This window comes from Gossypium arboreum, chromosome 5 (genome assembly GCF_025698485.1).
Source record: "Gossypium arboreum isolate Shixiya-1 chromosome 5, ASM2569848v2, whole genome shotgun sequence".
Lineage (NCBI taxonomy): Eukaryota > Viridiplantae > Streptophyta > Magnoliopsida > Malvales > Malvaceae > Gossypium > Gossypium arboreum.
Window position 1 is genome coordinate 72,224,801 of NC_069074.1, and position 26,285 is coordinate 72,251,085.

At 37.6% G+C, this 26,285-nt stretch overlaps 2 pseudogenes; both read right to left on the minus strand.

Moving 5' to 3' along the window:
* Window positions 1–7,877: 7,877 nt before the first annotated feature.
* LOC128293650 (28S ribosomal RNA) lies at window positions 7,878–10,868 on the minus strand (annotated as a pseudogene).
* A 231-nt stretch (window positions 10,869–11,099) lies between these two features.
* LOC128293397 (5.8S ribosomal RNA) lies at window positions 11,100–11,254 on the minus strand (annotated as a pseudogene).
* Between the last annotated feature and the right edge of the window lie 15,031 nt (window positions 11,255–26,285).

The window sequence follows — 26,285 nt, forward strand, 5'->3', positions numbered from 1 at the left end:
TTACCCGACGCATGATTTAGAATTGGCTGTCATTGTGTTCGCGCTGAAAATTTGGAGGCATCATTTGTATGGCGAGAAATTTTGAGTATTCACCGACCATAAGATTCTAAAGTATTTGATGACTAAAAAGGAACTAAATTTATGGCAACGAAGATGGTTAGATTCTATAAAAGACTACGAGTTAGTTATTGACTACCACCCTAGAAAGGCTAATGTAGTAGCTGATGCATTGAGTAAGAAATCATTGTTCCTCTTGAGGGTTATGAATGCTCAGTTGTAGATGACTGACGATAGTTCAGTTCTGGCAGAGCTGAGAGCTAGACCAATGTTTCTCCAAGAAATTTGTGAAGCTTAGAATAACAATGGTGAATTGCAAGCCAAAAGAACTCAGTGTAAGTCGGGTGTTGAATCAGACTTTCAGATTAGTATCGACGGATGCTTGATGTACCAACACAGAGTTTGTGTACCCAAGGATAATAAACTCATTTAGAAGATTTTACGAGAGGCACATAGTAGTTGTTTGTCTATCCACGCGGGTAGTGTGAAAATGTACAATGACTTGAAGAAAATGTACTGGTGGTCGGGGATGAAAAGAGACATTTCTGAGTTTGTCTCTAAGTGTCTAGTTTGTCAACAAGTGAAGGCCGAACACTAAGTACAATCGGGTTTACTTTAGCCTGTGATGGTTCCCAAGTAGAAATGGGACCGAGTAACCATGGATTTTTTGTCAGGGTTGCCTTTGACACCTCGAAAAAAAAGATTCAGTTTGGGTCATTGTTGATAGGCTTACAAAGTCGGCACATTATATACCGGTGCATACCGACTACTCCCTTGAGAAATTGGCCAAATTGTATGTTTTGGAGATTGTAAGACTTCACGGAGTGCCCATGTCGATTATTTCGAATAGAGATCCGAGGTTTACCTCGCTATTTTGGAAAATGTTATAGGGGCCATTGGGAACAAAATTGAATTTTAGCACAGCTTTTCACCTGCAAACCGACGATCAGTCAGAAAGAGTGATTCATATCTTAGAAGACATGTTAAGGTCTTGTGTTCTTGAGTTCCAAGGTAGTTGGGAAAAGTATTTACCACTAGTCGAATTCGCTTACAACAAGAGTTATCAGTCAAGTCTGAGAATGGTGCCTTGTAAGGCTTTGCATGGGCGTAAGTGTAGAACACCCTTATATTGGACCGAGCTTAGAGAAAATCAGATACATGGGGTCGACTTAGTTAGAAAGACTGAAGAAAAGGTTAAAGTGATTCGAGATTGTATAAAGGCCGCATCGAATAGACAGAAATCCTATGCGGATTTGAAACGGAAAGAGATATAGTTTCAAGTCAGGGATAAAGTGTTTTTAAAAGTATCATCATGGAAGAAAGTCCCTAGATTCGGTAGAAATGGCAAGTTGATTCCACGGTTTATTAGACCTTATGAGGTGACCGAGAGAACTAGGCCAGTAACATATCGATTAGCCTTGCCTCTTGAGCTAGAGAAAATTCATGATGTATTATTCCATGTATCGATGTTACGCTACTACCGATCTGACCCTTCACATGTGATTTCACCGGAAGAAATTGAAATAATCCCAGATATGACCTATGGTGAAGAACCGATTAAGATTTTGGATCGAGAGGTCAAACAGTTGAGGAATAAAAGTGTAGCACTCGTAGAGGTTTTATGGCTTATACATGGAGTCGAGGAAGCCACGTAGGAACCCGAAGAGACTATGAGAGATCAATACCTGAACTTATTTGCTGGTAAGATTTTTGGGGACGAAAATACCTAAGAGGGAGAATTGTAACAGCTCGATTTTGGGCCTAGTCAAAACAGTGGTTTTAGGACCACTAATTCGAAGTAGGAGAAAGTATTTTATTATTAATTTTAAGTTATAACATGTTTATATTAGTGCGTGAAAAATTTGGTGAAGTAATTTTAGTGATTGCATGCTTAATTGTGAAAAAGGACTAAATCGCATAAAGTGCAAAAGTCCTATTTTGATAGCTAAGGGTGTCAAATAGCTAGAGAACCTAAATTGGAGGTCTTTAAAGGGAAATTAGACCCTTTAGAATAGCATGGCCGGCCATAGGAGAAAAAGGTGGTCGAAAGTCAAAAATTGGGTGAAATTAGGTGTTGAAATTGAATAAAATAAAACAAATAGTAAAAGTTGTCATTTTTTTTCATCTCTCTCTTTCTTTTCCACCAATTTTTCTCCAAGAAAATGGCCATGGAAGGTTGAAAAATTTTTAGCAACTTAAAGCCTTTGCAAATAAGTGGTTTGAGGGTTTTTCTTGAATATTTTTATACTTTTGAAGTCCTTGTAGCATGAGCTTTCTAACAAGGGGACTATTTTGCAAAATGGTTGAAAGTCTAGGGTTTTGCAATGATAGTAGACATGTTGATTTCTGAAATTTTATGGAAGAATATGAGTTATAGTTGTGAAATAAACAACTTTTGTGAAGTAGTTTTCATGGAAACCCTAACTAAGGACCATTTTGTACAAGTTATAGGTGATAAATGTGTGAAATAATGAGAATTGTAGGCTGCTCCTAGCATGAAAAGTATTCAGCTAGGCTTGGTTGATGAGAAAATCGGATAAAAACTAATTTTTTGTCTAGGGGTAAAATGGTCATTTGGTGAAAGTCTAGGGGTAAAATGGTCATTTTGCCCAATTATAAATTTTTGAGTACCTAGATTGATAAAATGATTAAACATGTGAATTTTTATCATTTTAGATCAAGAATTACACAATCCGGGCCTAGACTAGGGAAAAGCAAAGCTAGTGGACTAAAACTGACTAGTCACCTACATTTTGATTACCGAGGTAAGTTGTATGTTAATAATGCAACTATAACTTTATGATGTGCAATTGTACTAATATGGCATAAATTTCTTTGTATTTGAGTATGAGAATACATGTTGAGAAATTAACATAGTAAGGACTTTCATTAAACATTTAGAATAAACTTGGATATCGGTACCTTGATATTGGGAGATATGTGTGCTAGGGTAAGACATGTCTGGGTCATGCATCGACCACAATATGAGAGCCAGTGTAAGACATGTCTGGGACATGCATCGGCCTCGAGATATTTAAGCCAGTGTAAGATATGTCTTGGACATGCATCGGCATTGAGACGAGAGCTAGTGTAAGACATGTTTGGGACATGCATCGGCCTCGAGATAGACAAGCTAGAGTAAGACCTGTCTAAGACATGGCATCGACACCGATAGATGAAAGGTAGTGCGAAAACTGTCTAAGACATGGCATCGGCCTCACTATATGAAAGCCAATGTAAGACCATGTCTGGGACATTGCGTCGGCATCATAACCCATGTTAGGGTGACCGAGTGTCTGGTAGTATTCCAAATGGTTCAACAAAAGAGTTATGATTTATATCAAAGTGAGAAAAGTTATGATTATGTGATGAGTGATACAGGCACCTAATTGAAATGTATGAGATATGGGCTCGGTGTATGCTATATGAGTTGTATGGGATGGTAATGAGTAAGTTATACTTACGTTTATTTATGGTATTCATGAATCCACTATGAAAGATTATGAGCATATTGCTTTATGATAAGTAGTTGTTGTTTGTTTTCATGTAACTTACTAAGCTTTGTGGTTACCATATTTCCTTTCCATTTTTTTATAGTGCCACTGAAGTAGCTCGAGGATCATCGCTTACGTCGAAGAAGCCAGTCACACTATCATCCGAAGCACCTAGTATAGTTAGATCTTTTATTTTGATTATGGCATGTATAAGACCTTGACTTTTTAGTTTTGTGTCATTGTTATTTGGCCAAATGTGTTGGCTTACTTTAGCATTTGATTAACTATGTATAAGGCCATAGAAAATGGCTAATATTGAAAGTTTATATATGAATGCAAGATAGTCTTTCATGAATGTGAAATTGTTGGCATGGTTGAATATAAGAAATGTATGTAGGCCTTACCTATCGTTGTTTGGTTGAGAAATCATATTTAGTTAGACCTTGATATGTTGGTTGGCATTAAATTATGTTTCAGGGTGGTAAAATGGCTTGGTAAATAGCCTTATATTGTCTACACCGATTGACACACGGGAGTGTGTCTAGGCCGTCTGTCTGGCTGCGTGTCCCATGCACATAAAATTTGTAAGTCAGAATGCATGGTAGTAAACACACGGGTAGAGACACGACCGTGTGTCTTAGCCTTATGGAGGACACTGCCTCTGGCCACGGGCGTGTGCCTTAGCCTTGTACCTTAATTAGGATGCTGACGTTAGAAGCAAAATGTCAAGGTTATTAGACACGAGCTAAGACATGAACATGTCATGGCCGTGTAAGGGACACTAGCGTGTGTCAGGCTGTGTGAAAACCACTGTAGGTTCGAATTTGGATTTTAATTCACATGGGTATGCGACACGGGCGTGTCCCTAGATGCTTAGGCCATGTGTGTCATACGAACCATCATCACGATCATGTTAGGACCACACAGGCATGTTGCCCTTCCACACGGGCGTGTGCCCTATTTCAAGAGTCATTTTTTTCTTATTAAATTGGTTTAAGGACTTGAGTTGGTTTTGAATGGTTTTCAATGAAAGTTTGAGGTCTCGTAGGTCCACATTAAGGAGTTTAAACAGAGTTCAGAAAAGTTTTAAATTTGATCAAGTCTTGGTGATCCAGAAATATTTGATTGCAGATGTTTAAGTTGAGTAACGCCTCGTATTCCGTCTCGGCGTAGGGCACGGGTGTGGGGTGTTACACATTCAACATGTTGCATATTCAGAATTCCTTGTTCAGATTGCTTGCTCTTTCCCATATTAGCTGAGCCTTCTCTTCTTTTCCCCTGAAGATGTAGTTATTTCTATTATTCAAGCAGTTCCATAATGTTGTTATTAGGTCAGCCATGGCTCTCTTGTCAAGGACGCGCATCAAGTCTTCCAGCCAATCAATACATTGGTCATAATTCTTAGAAATAAAGCTCCTAGACCATCCTGCTAACGAGAGAACTGCAGTAGATGTTGGGCAGCCTTTTAATGCGTGTAACAGTGTTTCGATCTCGACTCCACATCTTGGGCATCCCTTATCAAAACCCTATCTGATAGAAGCAATTTTACCATTTGTCGGGAAAATTTCATGTCCCACACACCAAATAGATACATAGATCTTCGATAAGGTGTCAAGCTTCCATAGAGCTTTCCAAAAAATTCCGTGAGGGCCATATCCCTTCTCTTTCAACAACAACCATGAGTAGGCAGACTTCAAAGTAAAGCACCCATGAAGGTTGTGAAACCATATTATTTTATCTTGTTGGCCCTTGTTTCCTATAGGAATGTTGCAAATCTTGTCACCCCAGTCATTCCCATACACTTTCTTAACTTTGTCGGCATTCTAGCTTCTCCTATCTGCATCCAAAGATCTTGCACACTTTTCTCATTTGGGTTTAGAGTGTTGCTTATAGCAATGTTCCCATTAAGTTCTTTCATTCCCCAATTATCAGCCCAAGTATTTATCTTCTCGCCATTCCCAATCTGCCACCCAAATTCATCTTTGAAAGCTTCCACTATTGCCACAATGCTTGACCAAGTGAATGAAGCTTTGTCCACCTTTTTTGCATGAAAAATGTTGCCATCTGAAAATTATTTCAAAGACAGCACTTTGAAATAGAAAGAGTCTGTATTGTTTATAAGTCTCCACACTTGACGCCTTAAGAGAGCAAGGTTGAAAAGTTGAACATCTCTAATTCCAAGGCTTTCCATACCCTCCAGTTTGCATAAAGTCTTCCATGGGATCATTGTCCAGAATCTTCCTTTGTCTTTTCCTGACCACCATGTTATGCTTAGCTTGGCCTGAATGTCCTCGATCACTCCTTTGGGAGCAAAAACAATTGACATAGCCTATGTAGGAATAGATTGGAGAACCGCTTTGATAAAGACTTCTTTGCCTCCAAAAGAGAGCAGCCTCTTTGTCCAGTTGTTGATCCTCCAAAACTATCTATTAGTAATATTTTTGAAAATTGCTATTTTCTTCTTACCAATTGGAACAGGAAGGCCTAGATAGTTGTTTAAATTTCCCACCACTGTCATGCCTAGAAGATCACTAAGAATTGTTCTCTGAACTCTTGAAGTGTTGGGACTAAAGAGGACCATTGACTTTTTAAAATTAATTTCTTGACCTAAAATGTTAGAGAAGGTATTAAGCATGTTAACAAGACTTTCAACATCACTTGTTTTATTTCTGACAAATAGAAGCGCATCGTCAACAAAGAACAGGTGATTTATTCTAAGGTCATTCCTGCTAGCCCAGATACCTCTTAAAATGTTGTTCTCTTGAGCATGGATAAGCATTCTCGAGAAGTCTTCCATACAAAATAAGAACAAATAAGGGGAGAGGGGATCCCCTTGGCAGAGACCCCTTTTGGGGATAAAAATATTCGATAAAATATTGTTATATTTAACAGTATATTTAACCAAGCGGACGTATTCCATAATTTTTTCAGTCCACTTCCAATCAAATCCCATCTTCTTTAGAATTGTTTCAATAAAGTTCCACTCCACGCGGTCGTATGCTTTGCTCATGTCGAGCTTGACCATAAGCCCTTTATGAGGACTATTTTTAAAACTTTACGGATAATGGAGAAGCTCATGCACAATCAAGATATTATCATGTATCATCCTCCTCGGCAAGAATGCGCTTTGATTTTGGCTAATACAACTAGGAAGGACAGCTTTTAAACGACTGCCATACACCTTTGAGATGATCTTGTAGACAAACCTACATAAACTGATAGGGCGGAGATTAGTAAGCTCATATGAATCTCTAATTTTAGGAATTAAAATGATCATAGTATCATTGGGACTAGAGATATTTTTGTTCCCATTAAGAACATCTAAGCACAAGCTAATTGTATCATTTCCCATGATCTCCCATTGATGCTCGAAGAAATTCCCGATAGACCGTCAATACTGGGGGCTTTATTTGGGTCCATCTGCTTAATAGCCTAAAGAACATCCTTCTCCCTATAGTACATAATAAGCCAATTATTTGTTTCCCTAGTTACACACTCCTTAATATACCCCATCTCTTGAAAATTAGCATTTTGACCGAAACAATCTCACAAAATAATCTTTAGTCACCCAACTTATGTCCTTACTATTTGTCACCTAGTTTCCTTCCGCGTCTTTATGCTTCTCAATATTATTCTTCTTTAGCTGACTAATGGATTTAGCATGGAAATACCTAGTATTTTGATCACCCTCCTTAAGCCATTTTGACCGAGACCTTTGTGCCCAGCAGCTTTCTTCTCTAGCGTATAGAAAGTCAAGCCTTCTACGAGTTTCCTTCAACGTCTTCCCACTTTCCTCTCTACTGGTAGAATCAATAACCAAGTCAATATTTTTCTCTAATTTTCACATGTCCTTCTTCATATTTCCATACTTCTTACACTACCAAGGACCAAGGGCTGACCTAACCCTTTCGATCTTATCCCTATAATCAATAACATCCCTGTTCCAAGCTCTTTCAATAACATTTTTTGGTTCGTCATCACCAGCCCAATAAACATGAACATGAAACTCAATCTATTTTCATTAGGATAATCTTTCGATTTTTGACCCCATAAATCTAAGATAATTGCGTCATGATTGGACTGGGTTTGTCTTACTACTTTGGTACCTATAAAAAGGAAGTTTTTAACCACTAAAATCGAGGTGAGGAATCTATCAATTCTTTCCTTTATCAAACTCCACTCACTCCTATTTTTAACCCAGGTAAACCATCCACTATCATGTTTAATATACACTAGATCTAAGTCGTCCATGACTTCTTTGAACTAATTCATATGCGCACTCACTCCCCTGCGGCCACCTTCTTTCTAGGTTGAATTACTACTGCAACACAGCCATCAGTAAGGTAAAACTAACCTATCTCTTGACAGTCTAAACCCAGCTCACGTTCCCTATTGGTGGGTGAACAATCCAACACTTAGTGAATTCTACTTCACAATGATAGGAAGAGCCGACATCGAATGATAAAAAAGCAACGTCGCTGTGAGCGCTTGGCTGCCACAAGCCAATTATCCCTATGGTAACTTTTATGACACCTCTAGCTTCAAATTCTGAATGTCTAAAGGATCGATAAGCCACGCTTTCATGGTTTGTATTCATGCTGGAAATCAAAATCAAATGAGCTTTCACCCTTTCGTTCCATACGAGATTTTTATTCTCGTTGAGCTCATCTTAGGACACCTTTGTTATCTTTTAATAGATGTGCTGTCCCAGCCAAACTCCCCACCTGACAATGTCTTCTACCCAGATCATCCAACCGAAGCTGACCTTGGGTCCAAAAAGAGGGGCCATGCCCCGCCTCCGATTTACCGAATAAGTAAAATAGCGTTAAAAGTAGTGGTATTTCAATTTCGCCCAAGAGCTCCCACTTATCCTACACCTCTCAAGTCATTTCACAAAGTTGGACTAGAGTCAAGCTCAACAGGCCTTCTTTCTCCGCTGATTCTACCAAGCCCGTTCCCTTGACCATGGTTTTGCTGGATAGTAGATAGGGATAGTGGGAATCTCATTTATCCATTCATGCGTGTCACTAATTAGATGACAAGGCATTTGGCTACCTTAAGAGAGTCATAGTTACTTCCTCCGTTTGCCTACGCTTGCTTGAATTTCTTCACTTTGACATTTAGAGCACTGGGCAGAAATCACATTGCGTGAGCATCAGTAGGGACCATCGCAAGGCTTTGTTTTACTTAAACAGTCAGATTACCCTTGTCCATGCCAATTCTGAGTCAACTGTTCATCACCCAGGGAAGGCTTCCGAAGTAGCCATTCTCAGTCCGTCCCCTGGCTGGCATGCGGTAACCTCCTCGTATCGCGGGAGCAGTTCAAGCAATACACCAACAGCTGATGAGTTCAGGACTGGGGCCCCCGTGCCCAACCCTTAGAACCAATTCTTTTCCCGAGTTTACATATTCATTTTGCCGACTTCCCTTGCTTACATTGTTCCATTGACCAGAGGTTGTTCATATTGGAGACTTGATACGGTTATGAATACGACCAGGTGCGAATGGCACTCGGTCCTCTAGATTCTCAAGGGCCGCCGGGGCTACACCGGACACCACACCACATGTGGTGCTTTTCCGTCCTACGTATGGCTGAGCCGTTTCCAGGGTGGGCAGGCCTTTAAACAAAAAAGATAAATCTTCTCGAGGCCCCCGCTGATGTTTTCAGACTCCCTAACATTGTTGTCAACTTTCGCTTCTCGGTTCAAGAATTTTAATCTGATTCTCTTTCGAAGCTCACTCTAGATGTTCTACTGTACGGGCTTCCCCGTCTCTTAGGATCGACTAACCCATTTGCAAGTGCCGTTCACATGGAACATTTCCCCTCTTCGGCCATCCATGTTCTCATTTGAATATTTGCTACTACCACCAAGATCTGCACCAACGGCCGCTCCACCCGAACTCACGCCTCAGGTTTTACGGTGACCATCGTGCCCTCCTACTCATCAGGGCTTGGTCCTCACCTTGATTGCCGGGTATAGGTCGCGTGCTTAAGTGCCATCCATATTCGGGGCTAGTTGATTCGACAGGTGAGTTGTTACAGACTTCTTAGCGAATTTCAACTTCCATGACCACTATCCTGCTGTCTTAATCGACCAACACCCTTTGCAGGTTCTATGTTAGCGTGCAGTTTGACACCGTAACCTAGCTTCCAGTTCATCCTGCATCGCCAGTTCTACTTGCCAAAAATGGCCTACTTAGAGCTCTCGATTTTATGGCACGGCTCAACAAAACGGTCACGTCGTCCTACCTATTTAAAGTTTGAGAATAGGTTGAGGGCATTGCACACCCGCTGCCTCTAATCATTGGCTTTACCCGATAGAACTCGCTAACGGCTCCAACTATCCTGAGGGAAACTTTAGAAGGAACCAAACTACTAGATGGTTCAATTAGTCTTTCGCCCCTCTACCCAAGTCAGACGAACAATTTGCACATTAGTATCGTCGCAGGCCTTCACCAAAGTTTCCTCTGGCTTCGCCTTTCTCAAGCATAGTTCACCATTTTTCGGGTCTCGACAGGCATGCTCTCACTCGAACCCTTCTCATAAGATCAAGGTCGGTCAACGGTGCACCCGCGAGGGATCCCGCCAATCAGCTTCCTTGCGCCTTACGGGTTTTCTAGCCCGTTGACTCGCACACATGTCAGACTCCTTGGTCTATGTTTCAAAGCAGGCTTAATGGCGAGCCCGCAAGCCTACACCCGGAGCATGCAGATGCCAAAGCAAGCTGATACGGCATGTGCTAGATCCCACAATCGAGGAAACGATGTCTCCACAAGCATATCAAAGGCCAGGCTTGGGCCGCCGCCATGACCCGCGTTGGTCCATACCCTGAGCCGGTCAACGGACCAATTCTCGTTGTTCCATATTCGACCAAGGTGCAACGCCAACCCCCATCCACTTCCCTCCTGACAAGTTCAAGCACTCTGTGACTCTCTTTTCAAAGTCCTTTACATTTTTCCCTCACGGTACTTGTTCGCTATCAGTCTCTCGCCCGAATTTAGCCTTGGACTGAATTTACCACTCGATTAGGGCTACATTCCCAAACAACCCGACTCGTAAACAATGCCTCGTGATGCAACAGGGTCCAGGCACGACAGGCTTTCACCCTCTTCAATGCCCCTTTCTAAGGGACTTGGGCCTGGTCCGCCACTGAAGACGCTTTTCCAAACTAAAATTTGAACACCGATGGCACCTGATTCTTAAGCTAGGCTTTTCCCGATTTGCTCGTCGTTAATTGGAGAATCCTAGTAAGTTTCTTTTCCTCTGCTTATTGATATGTTTAAACCTTGCTGGTAATCCCACCAGACCTGGGGTCACAATGTGAGCACCATCTTTGCGATACCGAAAGGGTTTAAGGGTCTCGATCAATGAATGCACAAGACCCCAAATGAGGTTGCTTACAGCATTACCACCGATGGTCGCAACGATGACGTTGTCAAGGACTCAAATTTACGCCAACCACTGGCTGTGAGTGCACGAGAGGCTAATTTCTGCCCGTGTTCCAATCGAGGACCAAGGGCTCAAGGTTGTATGGGAGCGATGATGCGTGACACCCAGGTAGATGTGCCCTCAGCCTAATGGCTTGGAGCACAACTTGAGTTCAAAGACTCGATGGTTCACGGGATTCTGCAATTCATACTAAGTATCATATTTTGCTACATTCTTCATTGATGTAAGAGATGCATATCTATTTCGGAGAGTCGTTCTGTATATTTTGCAACAAAAGAACAACATCACTGAAGCACTGACACCGCGAACGGTGCAGTGATAGAAGACGTGCCCCTTTTTTTATTTCAATTCCTGGGCACGATTCGCGTTTAGGGTTTGTTAATTTTGCCTTGAAAAGGTTGATCTTGGCATCTCACCCCACCCGATGGGAAAAAGGATGACGAGACCGACCGCTCCGAGACTTGAGGGTGGAGAGAGGCGAGGATGCACCCGCTTCACCTCCGGTGTTGTTTACAATACGTTCACGGGTCGTTCTGCTAGGTAGGTTTCAGCAATGATCCTTCCACAAGTTCACTTATGGAAAACTTGTTACAACTTCTCCTTCCTCTAAATCACAAGGTTTAGTAGACTTCTCGCAACGTCGTGGGCAGTGAACCACCCATGTCTGTAACATCCCGAAATAGGGCCTAAACGGAACAGTGGTTGCGAAACCAAAAATCCGAGGTAGAAAAATTTATTTTATTATCATTTTAAGGTCTATGGCATGATTGCATGATTTTGTGAAAATTTCGTTTAGAAATTTTATCGATAGAGGGTCCAATTTCATATTTAGGACTATATTGCAAAAGTTGTAAAATGTGTGTTCTAGTTCACAAAGGTATTAAGTACTTGTGAGTAATGGGTTTTTAAAGTGGAGGTCCTTGGATAGCAATTAGACCATTATACTAGTTTGGACAAAAATACCTAAAGGAAAATAAAACACCATAGTTTTTAATTAAGGGAATTTTGGTCATTTAGTTATTAAAATGAATTAAAAACAAAATTAAAAGCCAATTTTTGTCCATCTTCTTCATTAGGCCGAAATTTCAAGGTTTCTCCATAGCTAGGGTTTGTTCCAAGCTTCTAAGCTTCCAAGCTCCATAGTAAGTGATTCCAAACCCCATTTTTAATGTTCTTTACGTTTTTGGAGTCCCGGTAACTTAATTAAGCTTATTCTAGCAATAATTCAACCTAGGGTTCATATTTGGAAAAATAGCCATAGGTGAAATTTGTGTATTTTGGTGTTTTATGATAGAATATGAGGTTTTAAATTATGTTAGACAACTTGTGCTACTCGGTTTTAAGTGAAAACGAGTAAAATGGCTTAATCGGTAAAAATACCTAATAGTCATAAGTACATGTTAGAGTGAGAATTTGATGTTGTCATAGAAGGGAAAAATGATCATCATGTCATAAAACATAAGAAAATAGGATGAAGTTTAATTTCTGAGCCTTGGGGAAAAAGTGTAAATATGTAAAAGCTTAGGGGCAAAAATGTAATTTTGCCAAAGTTTGGGTCAAGGACTGTTTTAATAAATATGAGTATTAAATAAGCTAAATTTTTTATTATAGATCAAGAAGAACAAAATCAAAAGTTAGACCGGGGAAAGAAAAGATAGTGGACTAAATCGATATAGTTGATCGTATTTTGTTTCGAGGTAAGTTTGCGGTAAATAAATGCAATATTCTATTATTTTATGTTAATTTTGTTAATTTCCAGCATGTGTATATTTATTTTATGAAATTATTCAAAGAAGACTCAAGCATGAATTGACGGAGAAGTAATTTCAGAAAGTCCCGATTGAACTTTAGGAATGTGTAGGATACAAATGTCATGACATTAGGGTTTAAGGATACCATGTAAGACCATGCTAAGGCATGGCAATTGGTAAGGTTTCTAAGGCAAGGAAATCATGTAAGACCATGTCAAGACATGGCATTGATAAGTTACTATAAGGCTAAGGTCCCATGTAAGACCATGCCAAGGCATGGCATTGGTGAGTTCATAAGGCAAGGATACCATGTAAGACCATGTCAAGACATGGCAATGGTAAGTTTCAAAAGGATACCACGTAAGACCATGACAAGTCATGGAAATGGTAAGGTACCCGCGTATCCTTAGTATTCCAAGTGGTTCAATGGGAAAATTTAAAGAGAATATCAAGGTAAGGTAAGGTAAGACAAGTTATACCAAAAAGGTAAGACAAGTTCATGCTAGAAGAGCAAAGGTAAGTACATAATGTTCATGCATGCTTGATAAGGAAAAAGGTAAGTAAAATGTATTAATAAATTTGATTAAGTAAGTAAGTATTTAAGTAAGTGAGTAAGTGAAGAAGTTTAAAATATGTCTATGACAATTAATGAAGTTACATTTAGTAGTATCATGCCAAGTAGTAAGATAATTCTTATGAATGTTGTTATTTATTTGCATGCAAACTTACTAAACTTAATGTTTACCCCATTTATTTTCCTTCTTTTTATAGTTTTGTCAAGCTAACTCGGGGATCGTAAAGTACGTCGGAGGTCTGGGCACACTATCACGAGGATTATTTTGGTATAGCTAGTCGTTTCATTTTGAGTATGGCATGTATAGCATCATAGCTATTTTGTGTGTATGATCTTTTGATATGGCTGATGAATGGTATGTAAATGCTTGATAATGATTAGCTGTTGGAATGGCTAATCAAGGACATGTTTGGTGTTATGTATGCCTAAATGCTAGTTATTCTATGGAAATCATGAAAAAGGTGAAATTAGCTTTAAAATAGTATCGGACAACAATAATGACATGAATTTGGAAAATTACTAAAAATAGTAGAAATGGATTTAGATAGTAAATGAGATATAGAATTAAAGCTTGATGAGTCTATTTTCATATGGATGGAACAAAATAGGTATATGAGTTATATTTTATGAGATATTTAAATTTTTATAAAATAGGGCCAGAGCAATTTCTGGATCTCCTGTTCTGACTTTGGAAATTCACAAAAAATTGTACAAATATAATTATAAGTCATTCTTTACATTTACAGATTCCTTATTGAGTCTAGTTTTATGAGAAACAAACAGAATAATAATTGAAACTCATACAGGAGATATTTAATTCGTAATACAGGGTCGAGTAGTCAAACCACGAAGCAGGGAGACTTTAACTAATAAACTGTACTAGTTGGCCCAACCAAAAATTCTAGAAACAATTTAGTTCATATATATATGAGTCTAGTTTTAGGAAAAATTTACAGAATTGGATTTCGAGTTTTTTAACTCAAGATATGAATTTTTAAGCGACTGTGATATAGTTAGCCAGCTTGTCTGGAAGTTCTAAAATAAATTGTTTGAGCTGTTTAATTAATGAATTAAGTCCGTTAACACCTCGTGCTCGACTCTGGCGATAGTCTCAGGTTCGGGGTGTTAAAACGTCGCCGCGATCCAAACATTCACCAGACCATTCAATTGGTAGAAGCGACAGGCAGTGTGTACAAAGGGTAGGGACGTAGTCAACGTAAGCTGATAACTCGTGCTTACTAGGAATTCCTACTTGAAAACCAACAATTGCAATGATCTATCTCCATCACAATAAAATTTCAAAGATTACTCAGTCTTGTCAGCCAAGGCTATAGACTCGTTGAATACATCAGTGTAGCACACGTGCAGCCCAGAACATCTAAGGTTATCACAGACCTGTTATTGCCACAAACTTCCTTGGCCTAAAAGGCCAAAGTCCCTCTAACAAGATTGAGAAGGGACAACAACACATTCATAATTCCATCTGCTTAGGTACGCAACACAAGATCCCGATCGCACCCCTTGAGTTCAATTAGAATAAGGAGAGATAATGAAGATGAGTGTGGCTCGACAGTTCAATGTGAGTAGCATGGAGCCTGCCAATACACACAACCAAAAGACAACTCATATACCTATTTCATACTAGTAGTAGCACCCACGCACACCGGCCAACAACCCACCCAACCAATGAATTGGTTGGAGAGTGGAAGAAACAATGAACGAGAGAACTTGGTCTTGGAGTCGTTGGCTAGATTTTTATGAACACGGGCTTGACCAGCTGGGAAATCATCACCTCGACCACTAGCACCGGCGATTAACTCACCACTGTTGATGAGTCATTGTGAAACAACCCGACCCCCATGGGGGGAAGGGATGTACCCCACCTCGAGAGGGGGCACATCGGGGGGCAGTGGATCACTACCCCTTAAAGAGCTAAATCAACTTTGTCAATATGCTACCAGGCAACATTCTTTTCTTTTTTTTGATAAAAAAATGAACCAAAGGTCAAACTCATTTTATTGCATAACGAATGATAATATTATGGATTTCCAACAGATAATCCATATTAAAATACAAATCACATTTGTTCTTAATAGATATATTACAAAGTAAATCAGTAGCATTATTACTACTACGGTCAATCCAATTAAATTGGACTAAGTCAAAATTCCTAAAGTCCATGCACGACCTTTTCATACAATAGCCCAATATGGTAATATCTTGATCTCGCTTCCTGATCGTGTTGAGTAAAGTTGCATTGACAGATTCCATAATTATCTTAGACACATTTAGCTTTGACGCCAATTTCAAGCCTACAGTCAAAGCTTTTAGTTCTGCCTAAATCGCATCGAAGGCATTATTAGCAAAACCATAACAATCACTGAGAATAAAACATTCAGCGTCTCTAGCAATGGCCCATACCCAACACAACCATTCGAAACTGATGCATCAATATTGATTTTAACTAAGTCATTTGGAGGTTTCATCCAGCTTTTATACACTGGAATAGGGGGAAGCACAGGAGGCTCGACCAAGTTGAAGATTCTAAAATCTTTGCTAAAGGTTCGCGCCTTCTCCTACACCACCATAGCAGTATCTTCCTTGCCCTAAAACACCATCTTGTTTATATTGTTCCAGCAATTCCAGAGGAGAATAAAAAGTTAGTGTCAGCCTTGGTGTCAAGCTCACAGAGAACATCTTTCAACCAATCTTTGCACCAGTTGTAGCTCCCATCAAGAAGCCTGTTATTTCAGCCCCTAATAATGAGGATCTCACGAACCTTGGGGCACTCTTTCATGGCATGGATAAGCGTCTCATCTCTATTTTTGCATCTTAACAGGATGTTGAGAAATTCTGATGGATGCGAGCAATATTATCATATGTGGACAAAATATTATGGCCAATTCTCCAACTAAAAACTTTAATCTTGGGGAATATTTTTAGCTTCCAAATAATTCTCCAAAATAATCTGTGAGGACCGAAACCAATTCTCTTAAGGGATAACCAAGAGTAGGCTGACTTTGACGTATACAAACCATGAGGGTTTTAAATCCACATTCTACTATCTTTAACCCCATTATGAGGAATGGGTAAATTTCAAATACAATCATCCATAGTTTTACTGTATAAATCAATTACCCTTTCCCTTTTCCACCGCCTATGATTGTGGTCCTACAAATCATTAACCTTTCTTTCATCATTTGTCAAAAGTGATTGACAAATCGATTCTCCATTAAGGCCCTCGACACCCCAATGATCCAATCGAATGTCAATTGTGTCACCATCCCCAACTTGCCACATAAAGCCATCCTTTAAAACATCGATCGCCTTTGTAATGCTTGACCAAGTAAAATATGGTTTATCACAGTGTTTAGGCCTGAACACATCCTCCTCTAGAAAATATTTTGCACTCAACACCTTAAAACATAAAGTATGCTTGAAATTTATGAGCCTCCACACTTGTCTGCCCAGGAAGGACAAATTAAACAAATGCATATCTTGAAAGCCAATGCCACCTATCCCTTTTGGGTAACACAACCAATCCCTGGCCATTATAGCCCAACCTCAGGTCTTCTCATTGTTTTTCCACCACATCCGGCCCATTTTCGAGTGAATGTCCTCAATGATACCTTTTGGGGCAAGAAAAATAGATAATGCATATGTCAGAATAGACTAAATAATAGCTTTAATGAACACCTCTTTGCCTCCGTAAGAGAACAGTCATTTTGATCAACTATTTATCTTGTAAGTACACCGATTAATGATGTTAGTAAAAGCAATTGACTTTTTCTACTAATAGGTAATAGTAACCCTGGTAGCTATCGAGATTGTCAACCATTTGCATTCCTAGCATAGAACAAAAAAGCTACCTTTGAAGCAAATGGGTTTTCGGGCTAAACATAATCATGGATTTATCATTATTATTCTTTTGGACCAAAACACAAGTAAAATTTGTTATAATTTTGACAATTTCCTCCACATCCCTTTTTCTATTGTGGATAAAAAGGAATGCGTCATCAGCAAAAAAAGGTGATTTATACGCTGACCATTAATGCTAGCCCGAATTCCCTTTAACATATTTTTATTTTGAGCTCGTATTAGCAATTTAGAAAAGGCTTCCATGCAAAATAGAAAAAGGTAAGGAGAGAGAGGATCCCTTTGTCTGAGGCCCCTTTCTAGCATAATAGTTTCGAGAGGGTTGAGTTGCACTTTACAAGATAGCAGACTGAACAACCACAACTCATAATCTTAGTCACCCAAGCATCCGTGTAGCCCATTTTTTTCATAACCTCTTCAATGAAATTCTACTCTACCCTATCATATGTTTTGCTTATATCGAGCTTGATCACAAATCCTTTGTTTGGCCTGTTCTTAGAACTTTAAAGGTAATGGACCAGCTCATGGGCTATCAAAATGTTATCGTGGATCATTCTACCAAGAACAAAAGAACTTTGGTTTTGACTAATGCACTTCAAAAGAATATCTTTCAAACGATTTGCAAACACCTTGGCAACTATTTTGTAAATCACCATCCAAAGACTTATAGGGCGAAAATTAGTTATATCAATAGGCTCTTTATTTTAGGAATGAGAAAAATAATCGTCTCATTGAGACTATCCACTTTTTTATCACCCCTTAACATTTCAAGACACAATTTTATTATATCAACTCCCACCACATCCCAATCCTCTTTGTAGAAATTTCTCGATAAACCATCAATGCCAAGGGCTTTTCTAGGGTCTATTTGATTGAAAGCTTTCTTGATTTCATCATCTTTGAACTCTTCCAGCAGCCTATCATTCATCTCCCCTAAAATGCAATTTTCAATAAAGTCAAGGTTTAGTTCATCGTTTGTTTGTAAAGTTGACCCAAATAAAGTTTGAAAATACTCCTTGGCAGCCATGCAAATATCTTTGGTATTGTTCTTCCAGCACCCGCGAATATCTTTCAACCTTTCAATGCTATTTTTCTTCCTTCTACTCGAAGATCTCACATGAAAGAACAGGGTATTCCTATCACCCTCTTTTAGCCAATTAACTCTCGATCTTTGAGCCTAGTACTTCTCTTCTTTATCCAACAACTTTCTGAGCTTTAGTCTCATAGCTTTGAGCATGTTCCCTTCGTACGATCTTCCAAGATTTTCAATGATGCTATTAATTTTTAATTTTAGCACACCAATATGCTTGCTCATCTCTTTGTACTTCTTATATTGCCACACACCAAGGTCATGGCCCACCTTATCAAGTTTTTCCATAATATCCTTTGTGCCTTCATGCCAAGAATTTTTAATAATATTTTTTGCTTCAACCTCTTTTGCCCAACAAATATCATATCTGAACATAAGCCTAGGATCTCTCGGCCCCACTCTCGGCTTGCGACCTTCGGCGTCCAAAATAATAGCATCATGGTCTGAGTTCGATTGGTGGATCACTTTGGTCTCGATGAACGAGAAATTTGTCACATCATTAGCTGAACTCATAAATCGATCGAGTCTTTCTTTAAACATTGCAATGCCTTCCCTATTGTTGACCCAGCTAAACCACCCATTGTCCTTTTTCAACCAAAGATAGCTCGTCAACAACCTCATGAAAGTCATCCATCAAGGCTTTCGATTTCCTTCTACCACCTTCTTTTCCAAGTTGTTGAGGATTGCATTAAAATCCCTCCTATAATCCACGTTTCCGTAACAGATCTCCCCACCCTCTTCAACATCTCCCACAGATATTTTCTATTGTTTGGGTCAATGTTCCCCTAAAAACCAGTGAACCTAATGGGGTTGTCATTGTCTATGTGGATCAATGAGTCTATGTGGTTCTTTTTGTAGTTTTTGACTTCAACTTTCGTGCCCTCCCTCCAAAGCATAGCCAGACCACTACTTTTTCCAGTCGCGTTAATAGCCAGGCAGCCATCCATCCTACATATGCTACGAATAAGAGACAACTTATTAGTATGCACTTTAGTTTCACATAAAAAAATAACCTCCGCGTCATTATCAACAATAATTTGCTTTAATTCGCGATCTGTCATAGGGTTTTTAATCCCACGACAATTCCAACACAAGATTTAATTGCTCTTGGCGGTGTAACACCCCTAACTCATATCTGTTGCCGAATTAGGGTTTGGAGGCATTATTGGACAAAAACACAACTTTGCACTTTCACACAAGTCATATTCACATGTATATAAAAATATTCAATTAAATATTAATCATGATTTTATCATTAAATAATATACAATCACATCAACACTCGTAACTTAATCAAATGTTAAATCTCAAAATCATATCATTTACCACATAGTAAGATTTAAACATGATCCAACATAGATCATATAAATTATACATAAACAGTGTGTATAACAAGTTGGTAATCTCAATAATTGAATATTAGGCCTATTTTATTTTAAACATGCGCATAAATTTATTAGTCTTATAGAATTCATGTGTTATGCGTATTTACTCGAGTTAACTACTAACATTCAGTTATATATATGTATAATCCATTCCATTCATAATATTACAAATAACCAATGAATCTCTACCACCATGCACATTTCATAACAATCATAATATAAGCACGTATATGTACATACATAAACATATAAACTCTCATCTAACAACCCATGTTCAATTACCTATGTAACATCCCGAAATAGGGCCTAAACGGAACAGTGGTTGCGAAATCCGAGGTAGAAAAGTTATTTTATTATTATTTTGAGGTTCATGATATGATTGCATGATTGTGTGAAAATTTCGTGATGAAATTCTATGCATAAAGTGCTTAAGTTGAGATTAGGGACTAAATCGAATAATTTGCAAAACTTGCATTCTAGAAGGTTTTAGTATGAAATTGCTTTGGAATATTAATGAGGAGTCTTAAATATCAATTTGACCAATTTCTAAGTCTATGGACAAAAATTGGACATGGATGGAATTTTTGGAAAGTTTAGTAGTAAGGGCATTTTGGTCATTTAGTTATTAAAATGAATTAAAAACAAAATTAAAAGCCAATTTTTGTCCATCTTCTTCATTATGACAAAATTTCAAGGGTTCTCCATAGCTAGGGTTTGTTTCAAGCTTTCAAACTCCATAGTAAGTGATTCCAAGCCCTGTTTTTAATGATCTTTACGTTTTTGGAGTCCCGATAACTTGATTAAGCTTATTCTAGCAATAATTCAACCTAGGGTTCATATTTGGAAAAATAGCCATAGGTGAAATTTGTGTATTTTGGTGTTTTATGATAGAATATGAGGCTTTAAATTATGTTAGACAACTTGTGCTACTCGGTTTTAAGTGAAAACGAGTAAAAGAGCTTAATCGGTAAAAATACCTAATAGTCATAAGTACATGTTAGAGTGTGAATTTGATGTTGCCATAGAAGGGAAAAATGATCAGCATGTCATAAAACATAAGAATAAGGGATGAAGTTTAATTTACGAGCCTTGGGGAAAAAGTGCAAATATGTGAAAGTTTAGGGGCAAAAATGTAATTTTGCCAAAGTTTGGGTCAAGGAGGCTCTTTAACCATTGTTGTAGCTCACCATATATTAAATAAGCTAAATTTTTTATTATAGATCAAGAAGAACAAAATCCGGAGTTAGACCGGGGAAAGAAAAAGATAGTGGACTAAGTTGATATAATTGATCGTATTTTGTTTCGAGGTAAGTTTGCGGTAAATGAATACAATATTCTATTATTTTATGTTAATTTTGTTAATTTCCAGCATGTGTATATTTATTTTATGAAATTATTCAAATAAGACTCAAGCATGAATTGACGGAGAAGTAATTTCAGAAAGCCCCGGTTGAACCTTAGAAATGTGTAGGATACAAATGTCATGACATTAGGGTTTAAGGATACCATGTAAGACCATGCCAAGGCATGGAAATTGGTAAGGTATCTAAGGCAACGAACTCATGTAAGACCATGTCAAGACATGGCATTGATAAGTTACTATAAGACAAAGGTCCTATGTAAGACCATGCCAAGGCATGGCATTGGTGAGTTCATAAGGCAAGGATACCATGTAAGACCATGTCAAGACATGGCAATGGTAAGTTTCAAAAGGATACCACGTAAGACCATGACAAGTCATGGCAATGGTAAGGTACCCGTGTATCCTTAGTATTCCAAATGGTTCAACTGGAAAATTTAAAGAGAGTATCAAGGTAAGGTAAGGTAAGACGAGTTATACTAAAAAGGTAAGACAAGTTCATGCTAGAAGAGCAAAGGTAAGTACATAATGTTCATGTATGCTTGATAAGGAAAAAGGTAAGTAAAATGTATTAATAAATTTGATTAAGTAAGAATTTAAGTAAGTGGGTAAGTGAAGAAGTTTAAAATATGTCTATGACAATTAATGAAGTTGCATTATGTAGTATCATGCCAAGTAGTAAGATAATTCTTATGAATGTTGTTATTTATTTGCATGCAAACTTACTAAGCTTAATGCTTACCCCCTTTATTTTCCTTCTTTTTATAGTTTTGTCAAGCTAACTCGGGGATCGTAAAGTACGTCGGAGGTCTAGGCACACTATCACGAGGATTATTTTGGTATAGCTAGACGTTTCATTTTGAGTATGGCATGTATAGCATCATAGCCATTTTGTGTGTATGATCTTATGATATGGCTAATGATTGGTATGTAAATGCTTGATAATGATTAGCTGTTGGAATGGCTAATCAAAGACATGTTTGGTGTTATGTATGCCTAAATGCTAGTTATTCCATGGAAATCATGAAAAAGGTGAAATTAGCACAAAATGAATCAGACAAGAGTGATGACGTGAATTTGAAAAATCACTAAAAATAGTAAAAATGGAATTAAATGATGAATAAGTTATGAAATAAAATATTATTATGTATATTTTCAAATGGAAGAAACAAAATAGGTAAATGAGATATATTTTATGAGATATTTAAATTTTTGTGAAACAGGGCCAGAGCGATTTCTGGATCCCCTATTCTAACTTTGGAAATTCACCAAAAATTGTACAAAGATAATTCGAAGTCATTATTTACATGTACAGATTCCTTATTGAGTCTAGTTTTATGAGAAACAAACTTCATAGTCATTGAAATTCTATACAGAGAGATATCTGATTCGTAATATACAGAGGTCAGAGCAGTCAAACCCTGAAACAGGGGAGACTTTAACTAATAAACTGTACTAGTTGGCCGGACCAAAAATTCTAGAAAAAAATTAGTTGATAGATATATGAGTCTAGTTTTAGGGAAAATTTATGGAATTGGATTTTGAGTTTTGTAACTCGAGATATGAATTTTTTTAAGAGACTATAACGCAGATTGCTAGCTTGACTGGAAATTTTAAAAATAAATTGTTTGAGCTGTTTAAGTAATGAATTAAGTCCGTTAACACCTCGTGTTCGACTCCGGCGACGGTCTTGGGTACGGGGCGTTACAACCTAAGCATACTTATCCATTGTCATTACATTGATCTTCTTATAGCAAACATTTTATTTTATAAAATGTTAATTCACTAATACATCAACTGATCCAATATATATATATTTTCTTAAGTGGCGAATCACAAATAGCTCATAAATATTATTCATGCTATCCATCTCATGTTCGAATGCTATTACCTTAATCTCATTCGAACACAATCATGTATCAAGCACAACTATTAATTTCATTTCTTATTTCTAGCCGTACAAAAACTTATCCAAACCAACTAACATGCTTATATATAAATATATACCATGACCATTATCAAGCCATTTCCAACACATACATCACTAAACATATATACCATGCATATCATAACATATAACATTATAACCGGACAGATTAAACCATAACCAAGACCAAACTTAGGAATTAAGCCATTTTCGCATGGCTTTAGGTTTACACAACCAAAATCCATTATTTCAAAGTATGTCCCAGTCTATATATGCCATAATTCAACTTTAACTATTTAAATACCGAAGCAGTAGATAATGTGATGAACTTTGCTGACGATCCCCGAGTTTATAACGTGAACCCAGAATCTATAAAATAGAATAAACATACACGCACAGAGAAAGCTATCATAGCTTAGTAAGTCATAAGCAAATAAACAATCTAATGATATAACCAACTTATTTTAAACTAACCAAATAACACTAGTATTACTATGCTTAGACTCTTCATAAATGATACTTTTTATACATAATTCCCACCATGGCCGAAAGCTCATATAACCAATATAAGTAATTCACATTTCGCTTACAAAGCCAATATATCATTAGATAATCAAATATACATATACTCATAAACACCAGCTCAAGTATCATAATACATATTGTCATGTACACATATTACCTAAATGGCCGAGTACACATGGTTACATCTATACACATATCACATATGATCTCGAAGACATTCACAATATACCTATCAAGATCGAACACACTTTTATAATTATACACATTCTATAGTTACCTTATAAGTCATTTGTAACAAACATTAAGTACTTACTTACCTCATCACAAGTAATAATAACCTATTCCATACCTGGTCATTTAGCTTATTCAACATGTACATTCACATCTATCGTAGCCCGATGAACCATTCATAGTTGGATAGGACACTCGGAAAAACACACATATATCGTACAATGCCAACGTCCCAGACGTGGTCTTACATATAATCACAAATCATGCCACTGTCCTAGACAGGGTCTTACTCGCACAAATATACGGAAATCACATATCGATGCCATGGTCTTACTCGCACACATATATTGGAATCTTATGTCATGACATATGTATCCTAACTATTCCTAAGGTTTATACGGGGCTTTCGGACGTTGTAACTCGGTCGAAACCAATTCGGAAACATAGTAATCAAGCTTATTCACATTCGGCTTTAGCATAAATAAAATTATATATTTCATTTCAGCATATATACTTGGCATTTAATTAAAACTAAGTACGCCTATTTGCTTATAAACTTACCTCGGACGATATAGAACGGAACGGGACAGCTAGTTGACAACTTTCGTTTTTCCCCGATTCAAATCCGATTTCTTTGGTTCTTGATCTATACATATTCAAATTAAGCTCATTCAAACATATTTTTATTCAATTTAGTCCAAAAATACATGAATGGGAAAATTACCATTTTACCCCTAATATTTACACTTTTTACAATTTAGTCCCTATTGCACAAAACAAAAAATATACAAAATTTCATCATACCCATGTTAGGCCAAATTTTACCCATGCTCATACAAGTCCTTATATTTCATTTATTTCACATTTTAGTCCCTCAAATTATTATTTTTGCAATTTAGTCCTAATTACTCAAAATCATCAAAAACTCCAGTACAAAACATGTTAATCTAAAACATATCTTTCATATTTCATCATCAAACAACAAAAATCACAAGCTCTTAACAATGACATAACTCAAAATATTCACCAAAATAAAAAATTCAAGCATAGGTTTTATAGTACTCGAAGCAACGATCTCAAAAACATAAAAAATATCAAAAACCGAGCTAAACTTATACCTTAATCAAGCTTGAATATAATATGAAAACTTATTTTAATTTGGTGTATTATAACATATAATAACATTTTACCTAATTATTTATTTAACCTTATTTATTAAATTATAAAACCATTATAACTATGACCATTACCGTCCACTTTACTTAACAATAGACTAATTGCAACATAAAAGCTTCCATTTAAAAAGCCAAATGCAATTTGGCCCCTTTTTAGAAATAACCACCAAATTTTTATTTTACGCGATTAAGTTCTTTTATTCAATCGGACACTCAACCGATAAAATTAAAGCACGAAAATTTCATAGATATAAATTCACACAAAATAAACACATAAAATAATTTTTAAATATTTTTTTGACCCGGATTCGTGGTCCCAAAACCACCATTCTGATTAGGGGTGTTAAGGGGGGCTAGTCGCCAGCCACCGCCTTGCTTGGTGATATGTTGTCCAATAGCCTTCTCTGCACAATTTTGGATGGGCTCTCATCCTTGTTATCTTCATTCATACTCCTCTATCTCTTTCTTTTGCTTTTAAAATGACCCAGGCCATCAAGCATATATTTATGAGCTTTTTTTTTTCCATGGGTGAATTGGATACCGAGTCTTCATCTCCTTTTTTCCTTTTCGTTTTTGTAAGATTTGCTCGTTTTCATCCTTTGCCTCGTTCAATAAACCATGGGTTGCCACTATCTCAATCTCGTTTCTCCACATGCCTCTTTCTTCGTTCGGAGCCACTGTAGTCCACCTTAGCCAACTTCTATCACTACAAGAAAATAGGGCTTTAGCGGCGTTTTTAGCGACGTTTTATCAAAAAACGCCGCAAAAATTGTAAAACACAGAGCAATAGCGGCGTTTTAACAAAAACGCCACTAAAAACAGAGTAATAGCGGCTTTTTTGTTAAAACACCGCTAAAAATAGAGCATTAGCGGCGCTTTCGGTAAAACGCAGCTAAAGACCAGAGCATTAGCGGTGCTTTCGGAAAAACGCCGCTAAAGACCAGAGCATTAGCGGCGCTTTCGGAAAAACGCCGCTAAAGACCAGAGCATTAGCGGCGCTTTCGGTAAAATGCCACTAAATACCAGAGCATTAGCGGCGCTTTTGGTAAAACGCCGCTAAAAGTCATATAGTCTTAAAATTCTAAACCCTAAAAAACCATAAAACGCTTTAGCGGCGCTTTTGGTAAAACGCCGCTAAAAGTCATATAGTATTAAAATTCTAAACCCTAAAAAAACCATAAAACACTAATCTATAACCCTTAAAATAGTAAACCGCTAAACCCTAACAAGCCCTAAACACTAAACTATAACCCCTAAAACCCTAAACGCCGCAATAGGTGCATTTTTAGTGACGCTAGGTTATAAACGTTGCTAATGTTAAGTTATTTTGTTCAAAACTTCGTCGTTTAGCTGTCTTATTTTTTACCCACACCTGATACGCCTAAAATTT